General features: G+C 43.3%; 1 long non-coding RNA gene across 2 annotated transcripts in view; it reads left to right on the top strand.

The window, feature by feature from the left end:
• LOC123500541 overlaps nucleotides 1-6,534 on the top strand; it is a 12,425-nt gene extending 5,891 nt beyond the window's left edge. The window contains exons 1-3 of one of the 2 annotated variants that reach the window (XR_006673372.1): nucleotides 3,974-4,979; nucleotides 5,279-5,584; nucleotides 5,857-6,534. This is a non-coding gene — a long non-coding RNA (uncharacterized LOC123500541). Of the gene's footprint in view, nucleotides 1-3,973; nucleotides 4,980-5,278; nucleotides 5,585-5,856 lie in introns of those variants that run through there. The other variant, XR_006673373.1, reaches the window with a different exon arrangement.
• The last annotated feature ends 4,653 nt before the right edge of the window (nucleotides 6,535-11,187 follow it).

An 11,187-nucleotide genomic window follows, 5' to 3' on the forward strand; every position in this document is an offset into this window, starting at 1 on the left:
TGTAGTGGGTGGTCATTAACCATTGTAAGTACTGCGTACTCGTTTTCCCTCCCTGCCCCCACGGTTTAGCATCATCCAAAGTGAATTAATACCTTTTATCTATATAGTGCTAAATACTCAGTGCTATAATTATATCATCTGGTTTTTTTTATTAATGATTAATGATGCTCAGATCTACGGACGGCAGAAGCTGTACACCAAAACACAACGTCCATCACGCATTCACCCCTCCCTCCCAGTGATTTCTATAATGTTTGGTTTCGTTTGCATACATAAGATTCTTGTGTAGTGTTTTATATTCTTATGCGAACTAGGAAATATTTTTAGCTACACAGTGAAAAGCGGCAAATTCAATTAATCAAACTTTTAATGGTTAGGTTAGGTGAGGCAGGTTATTGTTACAGACCCGTGAGCGAAGCGAACGCACACATCAGTTAAACCTGTGGCCGCAACACTGCATTAAACAGCTTAATTAGTCTTATATCGGGGGCCGTAATGTCCAGGGTCATCTCTCTCTCTCTCTCTCTCTCTCTCTCTCTCTCTCTCTCTCTCTCTCTCTCTCTCTCTCTCTCTCTAACGGTTTGGTCCATTTCAGGAATGCATGCGTAAGAAATATTTGCTTCATAACAATCAGTTGTAGTTACTTTGCTTATGTGCAAAATTTAAATACTAAAATTCTTAGTACTGTTGCCTTATGTTAATACCTTTTTAGTATAATTTTACTGCACAAATTTTGATGAACTCAGAATTGAATAATGGTATCTTTATTTCATTAGATGATTTTAACAGTCACAATTTCTACGTTATTCGTGATGCTGTTTTAGTGATGAAGTCATGATCAAAGTTTTTTCCTTCATATAGGTACGCTTTTATTTATTTTTTATTTTTCTATTTAATTAATTTGACAAATGTATGATCCTAGAGTTTTGTAATTAGGTACATATTGATCCGTAGAATAATATGTATGTACTAGTGGTTAGCGCGACTGACTCACTCAGGAGGTACCGGGTTCGATTCCCGCGAAAGGATGGATAAAAATAGCTGGGCAATTTTTCCTCCACACCCTAAGCTTCTGTCCACCCAACAGTAATGGGTAGTTGAGACACCGTTTCCTGGTAAGGTAAGCTGTGGTAGCCACGATGTCACAGTAGCCCTGTGTTCCGAGGTGTTGGATTCAATCCACCACAGGCTCAAAGGCCAATGAGAAGGGAGATGAGCGCTCGTGGCTACGTACGCACTGCAACAGCGTATGCCCCAACTTTACCTTTACTAGGATATGACTAATATCAGAATCTATCCATTTTTTTTACACATTTTGTAGCATGCTAACGTACTTGCAATTTCACCAATGTACTCCACGCTTGCAGATATTCTACCACCAAGCGGAGCGGGATCGCTTCTCAGAGAGAAGGAAATTCCAAGGACCACGTACTGTAAACGGGTGACACACTAGGAAATTTTAGTTTACTTTTTGTAGTGCTTATATATATATATATATATATATATATATATATATATATATATATATATATATATATATATATATATATATATATATATATATATATATATATATATATATATATATATATATATATATATATGTTCACTGTCAGTTCACATTAATGCATCACAATTCCCTTACTCTAGAATTGTAGGAAAGTATATGAATACCATACTAACAAAATGAGTGGCACTGGTCTTCATGTATGTTCAATGTGTTCCTTTGAGAGTTATGAATTCAGGAGATTTAAATCTCATGAATTGCGAATGCACAGAAACAGCCCGGATTTTAAAATTTCATGTTGCTATTAACCCTGTGCATATTCAACGAAAAGCTGGAATGCCTTTAAAATGCATGCATCCAGGTATCACACTGAAAGAAACACAAACTTGGATGCAGATAACCCGCTAGCTGCAGTTGTAGACTTTTCTTTTAATGATCCAATGATCGAGACTTTAGTAGACAAAGATGCAAGTAGTTTCAATGTAACAGAAATAAAAAATGCAGAATTTGCTCTCAAACTAGAGACAGCACAAAATTCCACAGGTGTCCATTGATACTATAATAGAGCATACATCCCAATTGATTTCACATCACATTTCAGAAGTAGTTAACAGTGTTAAGACTCATTTACAACCAAAACTGTCATCTGAAGACTTGAACTTTGTAAACGGATTTATTAAAGATGTTAAACTTAGTAATGTTGAGAATGAATACAACAGAAAAAAGTACTACACCAATTATTGTAACCTCGTACAACCACAGGAAGTACTCCTAGGAACAGAGTTTAAAGCTGTTAAAGGACACTTAAGAGAAGTGAAGAGGTATGGATATTGCATTCCGTTGCACGAAACTCTGCAGGCTTTAATTAATCTCCCTGAAATAAATGCAGCAGTTTCGACTCCACATTACTCGGAATCCAGCATGATGAAGGATGTGTGTGATGGAGCGTACATGCGTACACATCCATTGTTTAGAAAGGACCCAAATGCTCTTGCCATAATTCTGAATCACGATGACATGGAAGTTGCTAATCCCCTCGGGAGTCATGTTAAAAAATAAACTGGCAATGTTTTATTTTTCTCTTGTGAATATTCCACCGCAGTTTCGTTCCAAGTTGGCAACCATTCAGCTAGTTGCTATAGCTAGAAGTAGGGACCTTAAAAAACATGGAGTTGACAAGTTATTGGAAAATTTTGTTTCCACACTGAATGAATTGCAAAGCAAAGGAATCAAATTCAAGGTAGGCACATCAGAACGTCTCATGTATGGAGCTTTAGTAATGGCGCCATGACACCCTTGCAGCTCAGTGGATAGGGGGCTTTAAAGAAGGAGTAGGCTTTGCAGTGAAACCATGCAGAACTTGTAAAATAACACAGACTGAGGCAAGGACACAATTCTCTCTTGAATCGAGAGAACGAACCCTGGTAAAACTCAATGAAAAACTTGAAAATCTTGAGTTGGTAAGTCAAAAGTCTAAAGAATACTGGAGTAAAATCTGGGGCATTAAATCAAAAAGTGTGTTGTGCAGGATAAACGAATTTCCTTGAACAAGTGCCTTGTTCATGATCCAATGCACATTTTAACTGAAGGAATTGTTCCCTATGAAACAGCAATAATGTTACATGAATTCATTTTTGTAAAAAATTATTTCACACTTGATTACTTGAATAATCAAATAGACAGCTTCCTTATAGTTATTTGGATAAATTCAACAAACCTGAACACATAGAACGAAAGAACTTACTAGACAAAAAGCTGAAGCAAACCTCAGCTTCAATGTTGACAATGTGCTATATTATGCCATTCTTAATTGGTGAGAAGGTGAGGAAGACGATGAGCAATGGAAGAATTTTTTACGAATTATTCAAATAACAATACTGGCCACTTCCCCAAATGCAGATCTTGATACTGTGGGCCAACTAGACCAGCTTGTTAGCAGCCATCACTATAAATTTCAAGAACTTTATCCCACAGAATCCATCACACCAAAGTTTCATTACTGTTTGCATTTGTCAAATCTGATTAAGCAATTTGGTCCAGGTCGTAATCAGTGGTGCCTGCGCTTTGAAGGAAAACGTGGATTTTTCAAACAAAAAAAAGTGGCATAATTTTGAGAATTTACCAAAATAAATGGCTGATTTTCATCAGAAGTACATGTGCTACAGAATGTTAGGCTCTAGTCCGATGCTTTTGGATCATGCAGTAAATTTCCTTTATTCAGGCGATTTAGTGAAAAATGGTAGCGTAATAGATATTGAGAAGGATCTTCCAGGATTGAAAGAACAGTGTCTGAACTTATTCACAAAGCACCATTTGAATACTGCATATCCACTAACAGGTTACATATCACCTGAAGTTTGCCTTCATGGGCACACCTATAAACCTGGAATTATTTTGCATCTTAATTATATAGAAGGTGTTCCAACTTTTGGTCTTGTGCTTCAAAACCTCATACATGACAGCATGAAGTTTTTCATATTGGAAAACTTGATTACTTCAGGATTTGATGGCCATTATAATGCATATGTTTTGAAAGCTACTGGAAATAAAGTAGTACAGAGTTTTATTGATATTGAAAACAAGTGGCCTTTGAGTGTATACCATGTCAACAATGAAATGTATGTTACTAACCGATATTGTCACTTTGTTGAATTTATATAGACCTATGGTAACAGTCATGAGCATGACGTTACACTGCATCATAGGAGAAGGAAAACTCTGATATAAAACCACCTGCTGCTTTATAGGTTGTGTCTACATATTTAAGGCTGTATCACACGTGCACATTTTCCTGCGACATCGTGTTGTGCAACATCATTTCCGACGACCTGCCGTCTTCGGAAATTATCAAAGACCGTCGTTTATTTTTCTGCGACTACAACAATTAAACAATTGTCTTTGATAATTTCCAAGGATGGCAGGTCGTCGTAAATGTTGTCGCAGGAAAATGTGCCTGTGTGATATGGCCTTAAGATGAATTGTAGGAGAAGGATCACTCTATTAAACAAATAATTAAGTGCGAGGGGGACAGGATCCCCTACACTGTATGGTCTCCCAGAAACAGTGGGCACACCACACACAGAGAGTGGAGTGTATAGACACCCTTAAAACCACTAGATTGCGCCCTCTCTGGGGTGTACCCTTTTGGCCTAGGTATATAGATGGATGGATTGTAACAAACTAATGAAAAAAAGAAAAAAAAGATAAGAAAAAACATGGAAGGGCAATTTAACCTAAACCTATCGGAATTATTAAACGCTTCATATCAGTCAGTATCTATGATGCATTTGTGTGTTCCATTGTGTGAAGCATATATGTATGTATGCATATATGTCAAAACTGATTTACAACTGTCTCAACTTTATTCCTAAAAATGCTCCAGAATGCCAGTTTTCCGTATTTGGTGTGCTGATCGCATCATAAGGAAATCGGTTGTGTCAGTAGCAGAAATTGAAGAACTAAAGAAAAAAAGGTAAGAAAATTTATGCATGTGCAAGTAATCTGCAATGTTTATTTTTCTTTATTTCTTTCCAGATACTTCCTTGACGCTATTCAATAACAGATTGGCTTCCAGACGTCCTTTTATCAAAACTTTTATTTCATCAGATAGTCTTTGTCCCCAACTATTACTGTATATCAAGGTTCCCTTATTTTTGTATTATTTAGTGGGGTTTTCTGTGTATTTTAGAAACGTAATGATGGACACCCATATATGCAACTGCTCTGCCCATTTTGCGTATAAATAGTTTTCAACAGTTTTTCTTTCAACAGCAACACAAAAACTCGGTTTGGAGTTGGTAGGACCTACGAAGTTAGTTCTAGAGAAATGTGGTACAGAAGTGGACGACGATGAGGTGTTGGAAGAAATTGCTGATGAAGTCTTACTATTGTTGGCTGATGGAGAAACTTATACACCATCTGTAGCTCAGCAAATACCTGACTCTACTCGAAGTTTGGTAACATGTACTACAGGCGATGTACTTCAACCCAGCAGGAGTGCAAGTGACAACGAAAAGGCAAGCACAAGTTCAAGTGAGACAGAGGCATATGCCAGTCACAAATCATGTAACACATTATGTAAGTACGTCATAACGTTTTTCATTGTAAAGAAAGATATGTTCCTCACTGAAATAGATGACCACACAGCTTGTTTTAGTAATATTTAGAATATGGTCTCTTGTTAAAGTTGAAGCTTTTATAGGAACATACTTCCATCAATAAATTTTATATTTAGTTAGAGGGAAGCATTACTTTACAGGTAGTTTTAACTTGTTGTTCTGTCAAAAGCCGAGTCTACAAGCACCATGACATGACACAATTAGCAACTTTTTATGCTTGCTTTATTGCAGCATTGCCTTTGCCAGAACTCTCACGGGCAACCCGAGATGACTTACAACAGGGAGATAAATCAAGACGGGTCTGGTTGCAGCTGATAGAAGAATCCAAGAACTACTACATGAAGTATTGCCCTCTGCTTGATGAAAACCCTTAAGCTACGGTTACACTAGCCACTGCTACCCCTGGGCCCAGCCTTGGGCCTGGGTTTACAAGGCAAGTGGTTTCACATAGCCCAGCCCCAGTCCTGGGCACTCTTGATCTTGATTTTGATACTTGGTGCGCCGATCTAAACAAAGCGCATCAGACCTCAAGATGGCTTCTCTAGGAGACTATATATGGCCTCTTGTGGCCACGCAATGGACTTTTCAACAGAAGCCATGTTTAAAACCTTGCCCTGCAGCGTGTGTTTGTTTACATCTGAGGATTTCCCAGGTCAAGCGAGGGATGATGTTTTCTAATAATTTGTGTGCAGCTAATTATAACTAATCATGCATGAAAATAAATAAATTGCATATATAGTGATATAATATCTAGATATTTTATTATTTAGGAAAATTTGGGTTTAGTTATTTGCGTGAATAATATAGTCTCTTAGTTCCTAGTGGTGTGCCCAGGCCTAGAGCTGGGGAGAAAACGGTCTGGCGCGTCCACTCAACTTTGCCCTGGGCTGGGCGATTTAGCCAGGGCTGGGCGCCCAGCCCCGGCTAAATCGCCCAGCCCAGGGTATCAGTGACTAGTGTAACCGCACCTTTATGCGGCATACAAGATTATTGGAGAGAAGATGTTAGCTGCTTACCCTAGTATCGAGAGGAAGGAAACATAAATGGGTAAGATTTTTTCTTTTTAATCTACAATACACACTTCCTTCATAAATGTCCACTTTCAATGAATTCTTACGCTGTGAATACATTGTTTAGTTTGATAACGATATTTAATTCCAACAAATTCAAATAAATTTTTGAGCCCATATACACTTTTGTGACTAGAAAATGGCAATAATAAAAAAATTAAAAAAGTGAGGATAAATTCGTGAATCCCTCCCTAAAATGGCAGAATAGCCACCTCGACAAGGCACACTTGTACTGAGTAGTTGAAGTTATTTGTTAATTCAAATATTCGATATTTTCACATTCATTTCAGAGCCAGTATGCGAAAGCACTCAGTCAAAGTATACGCACAGAGCGTTTTAGACGTAAAAGAAAAAGCCTTCCTGTAACTCAAGAACAACAGCTGCCCCCTAAAAGATTCACCATGGGGAAGCACACAGTTACAGACGCCAGCAGTGCTCTTCCAGAAGAAGAGTTTGAAAAGCATGTTCTTGAAATCCAGAAGGTTTGGAATACTTCAGCATGCAGTAGCTCACATGTAGATATGCTGCTTAGGGAATCCTACTGCAACAGAAGACAATGGTTGCCATATCTACCAAATGGAAAATTGGCACCAATACTGGAGAAATTCCCATGTTTTCAAGAGTCAAGAGTAAAGAAATTATGTTAATCCTTGTTGTTTTTGCATGCAACTATTAATTTCATTTCGTTTGATAACCATTCCTTCAAATTCTGTTGTTGATGATTTTATTTACTTATTTCTAATCCATAATTTCGAACAATAGTGTTTGATTTTCCTTTTTTGTAAATGACAATCTTTTGGATATTCTTTTTAGGTACTGAGTGAAGTGGAACGCATGTTGCTATGTGAAATATCAACATGGAAAGACAGATTGGAGAAAATTGTAGAGACTCTGAGTGATCAAGTACCTTCTAGTACACGTAACAATGATGGAAGTGTTTATTTTCTTGTAAATGTGTCAGTTTATTGGGTACGTGACTATACACTTGCCCCATCTGGCATGTTTTCTATATAAGAATACATTTACGAAATTTTTTTTTTAAAGTTTATCACACACACACACACACACACACACACACACACACACACCCGGTAGCTCAGTGGTTAGAGCACTGGCTTCACAAGCCAGAGGACCGGGGTTCGATTCCCCGACCGGGTGGAGATATTTGGGTGTGTCTCCTTTCACGTGTAGCCCCTGTTCACCTAGCAGTGAGTAGGTACGGGATGTAGATCGGGGAGTTGTGACTACGGCGTCACCACCATTGAGCACCGTTCTCGTGCTCCGTGCGGTGACTCTTAGAGGATGACGCAGCCCTGCCAGATGTGGCACTCTTTGCACCTGTGCCTTATGGAACACTACGATCGCCGCCACGTCTCTGCGGTGTTCCAGTGAATCAAGGGGACGCTCAGGCTCTGGGTGAGGTGGTAGTGCAGCATCTACTAGCCGTATGGCGCGGCGTTGGATGCTGTCCAGTCTCCTTCTGTGTGTGGCGGCACAGGACATCCAGGAGAGAGCTGCGTATTCAAGGTGGGGCCGCACCTGTGCCTTGTACAGCAGCAGTCTCCCTTCCTGTCGAGGAAACTGGCGATCCTTCTGAGAGCGGAGATCCTGTGAGAGGCTTTCTTGGCAATGGTTTTGACATGCCTGTCAAACCTCAGCCCTCGATCCACCTCCACTCCAAGTATCTTGACGTCATCTTGGAGTGGGAGAGCAGCAGCGCCAAAGACAACTTTCCTGCCATTGCTGCCATGGCGGCTGGGGACCGAGAGACAACCATTGCCTGTGTCTTCTCCGGCGCGAATGTCACTTGCCAGCGAGCACCCCACTCCTTTATCACTCGTAGCTGCTGATTGATGGCCTCAGCAGCCCGCCCACTGTCCTGGCGTGGATAGGTATAGGAGAGGGTGCAGTCATCAGCATAGGCCATGACTCCTGGCAGTAGCTGGAGAAGATCATCCACGTAGATATTCCACAGGAGTGGGCCAAGAATTGAACCCTGTGGCACTGATGCCTCCACAGGCAGGGACTCAGATGTTTGCCCGTTGACAACCACCTTGAGGCTTCTGTCCTGCAGGTAATTTCCCAAGAGTCGTAGCAAGCCACCCTGGATGCCTTTAGCACGAAGCTTTTCTAGTAATCCGTTGTGCCATACTTTATCAAAAGCTCCTGCTATGTCCAAAGCAACCACTATAGTGTCCTTGCCGTCGTCGAGGGCGTCCTGCCAATGCCTGGTGAGAAGCATCATTAGGTCGGAGGTTGACCTTCCAGGTCTGAACCCAAACTGTTGGTCTGAGAGGAGGGCATTGTCCTTGAGATGGCTACACACCACCTCTGCCACGACCCTCTCAAACACTTTACCCACCACTGACAACAGGGATATGGGTCTGTAGTTTTTGGGTCCGTCCTGGAGCTTTTTGTGTGCAGGAACTACTCGAGCCTCCTTCCACACTGAAGGCCAGACGTTTTCCCGTACACAAGTTGTGAAGACTTGGGTGAGAGGGGCAGCCAGTTCCTGGGAGCATCGCTTCAGCAGGTGCGGGCTGATGTCATCAGGGCCGGTGGCTTTCTGTGTGTCCAGCCCCGCAATAATCGCTTCACCTGCTGATGCGTCACCTCCACCATGGTGACAGTCTTCTCACATTGCTGGACCAGCTGAGGCGGTGGCTGCTGTGGATTCCCGACCTTCATTTTTCCAGCAAACAAGGAAGCCAGCAACTGTGCCCTCTCCTTACTGCTGGTGGCGACAGTACCGTCCTGCTTGCTGAGGGAGGGATGGATTCTTGGTGGCCAGTTCCTTGTTTGTCCTTAACAAGAGACCACCAAGTTTTGTTTCCTACGCCAGTGCCACACAGTTTCCGGCGCAGGCTTTCCTCCCACTTTTTAAGGCCCACTTGCTGGTTACCACCATCCTCCTGCATGCAGCCCTGTGCAGGTCCTTGTTGCGCCGAGTCGGGTTCCTCTTGTAGCGGAGCCAGGCAGCATACTTTGCCTCGGCAGCAACACGGCAACGGTAGCCAAACCATGGCTGATCCGTCGATCTGGTGGTGTATTCCCTGTGTGGGACGTGGCGTCTCTGGAGGGCGAGAAGGTGAGAGGTGAGTGCAAGTGCTTCACTCTCTGCTCCTCCCTGTAGCAGAGTGGCCCATGGGGTGTGGGTCAGGTCGCGGCGCAGGGAAGCCCAGTCTGCTTTGTTCCACAGCCAGATGGTGCGGGTGGTGGCCTCGTCCTGAGCCACGCCCACTTCCAGCTGTGTCAGTACAGCGTGATGGTCAGAGCTGCCCACGAGCCCCAGCTGATGACACTGAAGCTTGTCTTCCTGGTAGTCTGAGATGACAGGGTCTAATGTCCCTCCTCGTTCATGTGTGGGAAGGTGACATGATCTGTCAGACCCTGCACCTCAGGAGATTCTCGTAGGCGTCTCTTTCCAGGTGGTGATTGAGATCCCCACAATCAGCACGTGGCTGCAGCTGTGTGCCATCATCAGGTTGTCTAAGGTCTCAGTCAGGTACAGGAGTGAGTCAGGCCCTTGTCGCGGGGGCGATACAGGGCACACAGCAGGAGGGCTGAGCGGTCTGCCAGCATTACTCGGAAGTACATCATCTCCATCATTGGAGGCGTGTCTATGTCGAGTAGCTGGGCCTGCATTCCTTCCTTGAAGCAGACAGCCACTCCACCTCCTGTTCGCTCCTGTCGGTCCCTCCTCACCCAGTGGGTGAAGCCCTGCATCCTGCCATACGTGGGCTCCACCTCACTGTTCAGCCATGTCTCGGTCACCACAACAACGTCTGCATTGTGTCGTTGCACACAGTTGTGGTATAAGTCTGCAAGGTTAGTCCGGAGACCACGGACGTTGCTAGAGACGACCTTTAGTTGGCGGCGGGGCAAGCTGGCTGTACCATGGTGAGGGATGGTAGTGAGCGAGGCCTGCTAGTCCGAGGTGGTGGTTAGGGTCCGCGGCCGACTGCTGGTACTGGTGAAGAGGAGTGGTCCACTGCCGCCCCTGGTTCTGATTCCAGATACCAGGCTGAGGAAGGAGTGGGCGAGGTTGTGGCAAGGACTGAAATGAAGTGAGGGGTGGGCGGGCTGAGGCGCTGCAGGTGGGAAGGGTGTGGCTGTGTGTCTTTCCACCGTAAGAAGCCGCTGTAGGAGACGCTCCTGACGTAAATCGTCAGTTCTGGCGTGGCAAGTAGCAGAAGTGTGTCCTTTCCGTGAGCAGTACTCACACACTTTTGCCTTGGCTCGCTTTTGTGTCTGCTTGGTGGCCTGGTGAGTCCTCAGTCCTTCGCTGGACACCCTCCTCGCGTCCTGCTGCACTTCCTCTTAGATTTCTTTTTCTCCAATCTCCTGAAGTGGTCTGAGGAGAGGTTCGTGGGCGAACAGAGGCACCGCGATCTACTCCGTTCGCTGTGTTTATGGAGGAAGAGTCCCTGCTGCTCTGTGTGGCGGTAGACGTGGTAGTGAGTACCGAGCAGTCACTCTGTGTGGCAGAAGG

Source organism: Portunus trituberculatus, unplaced genomic scaffold (assembly GCF_017591435.1).
Source record: "Portunus trituberculatus isolate SZX2019 unplaced genomic scaffold, ASM1759143v1 PGA_scaffold_396__16_contigs__length_748793, whole genome shotgun sequence".
NCBI lineage: Eukaryota > Metazoa > Arthropoda > Malacostraca > Decapoda > Portunidae > Portunus > Portunus trituberculatus.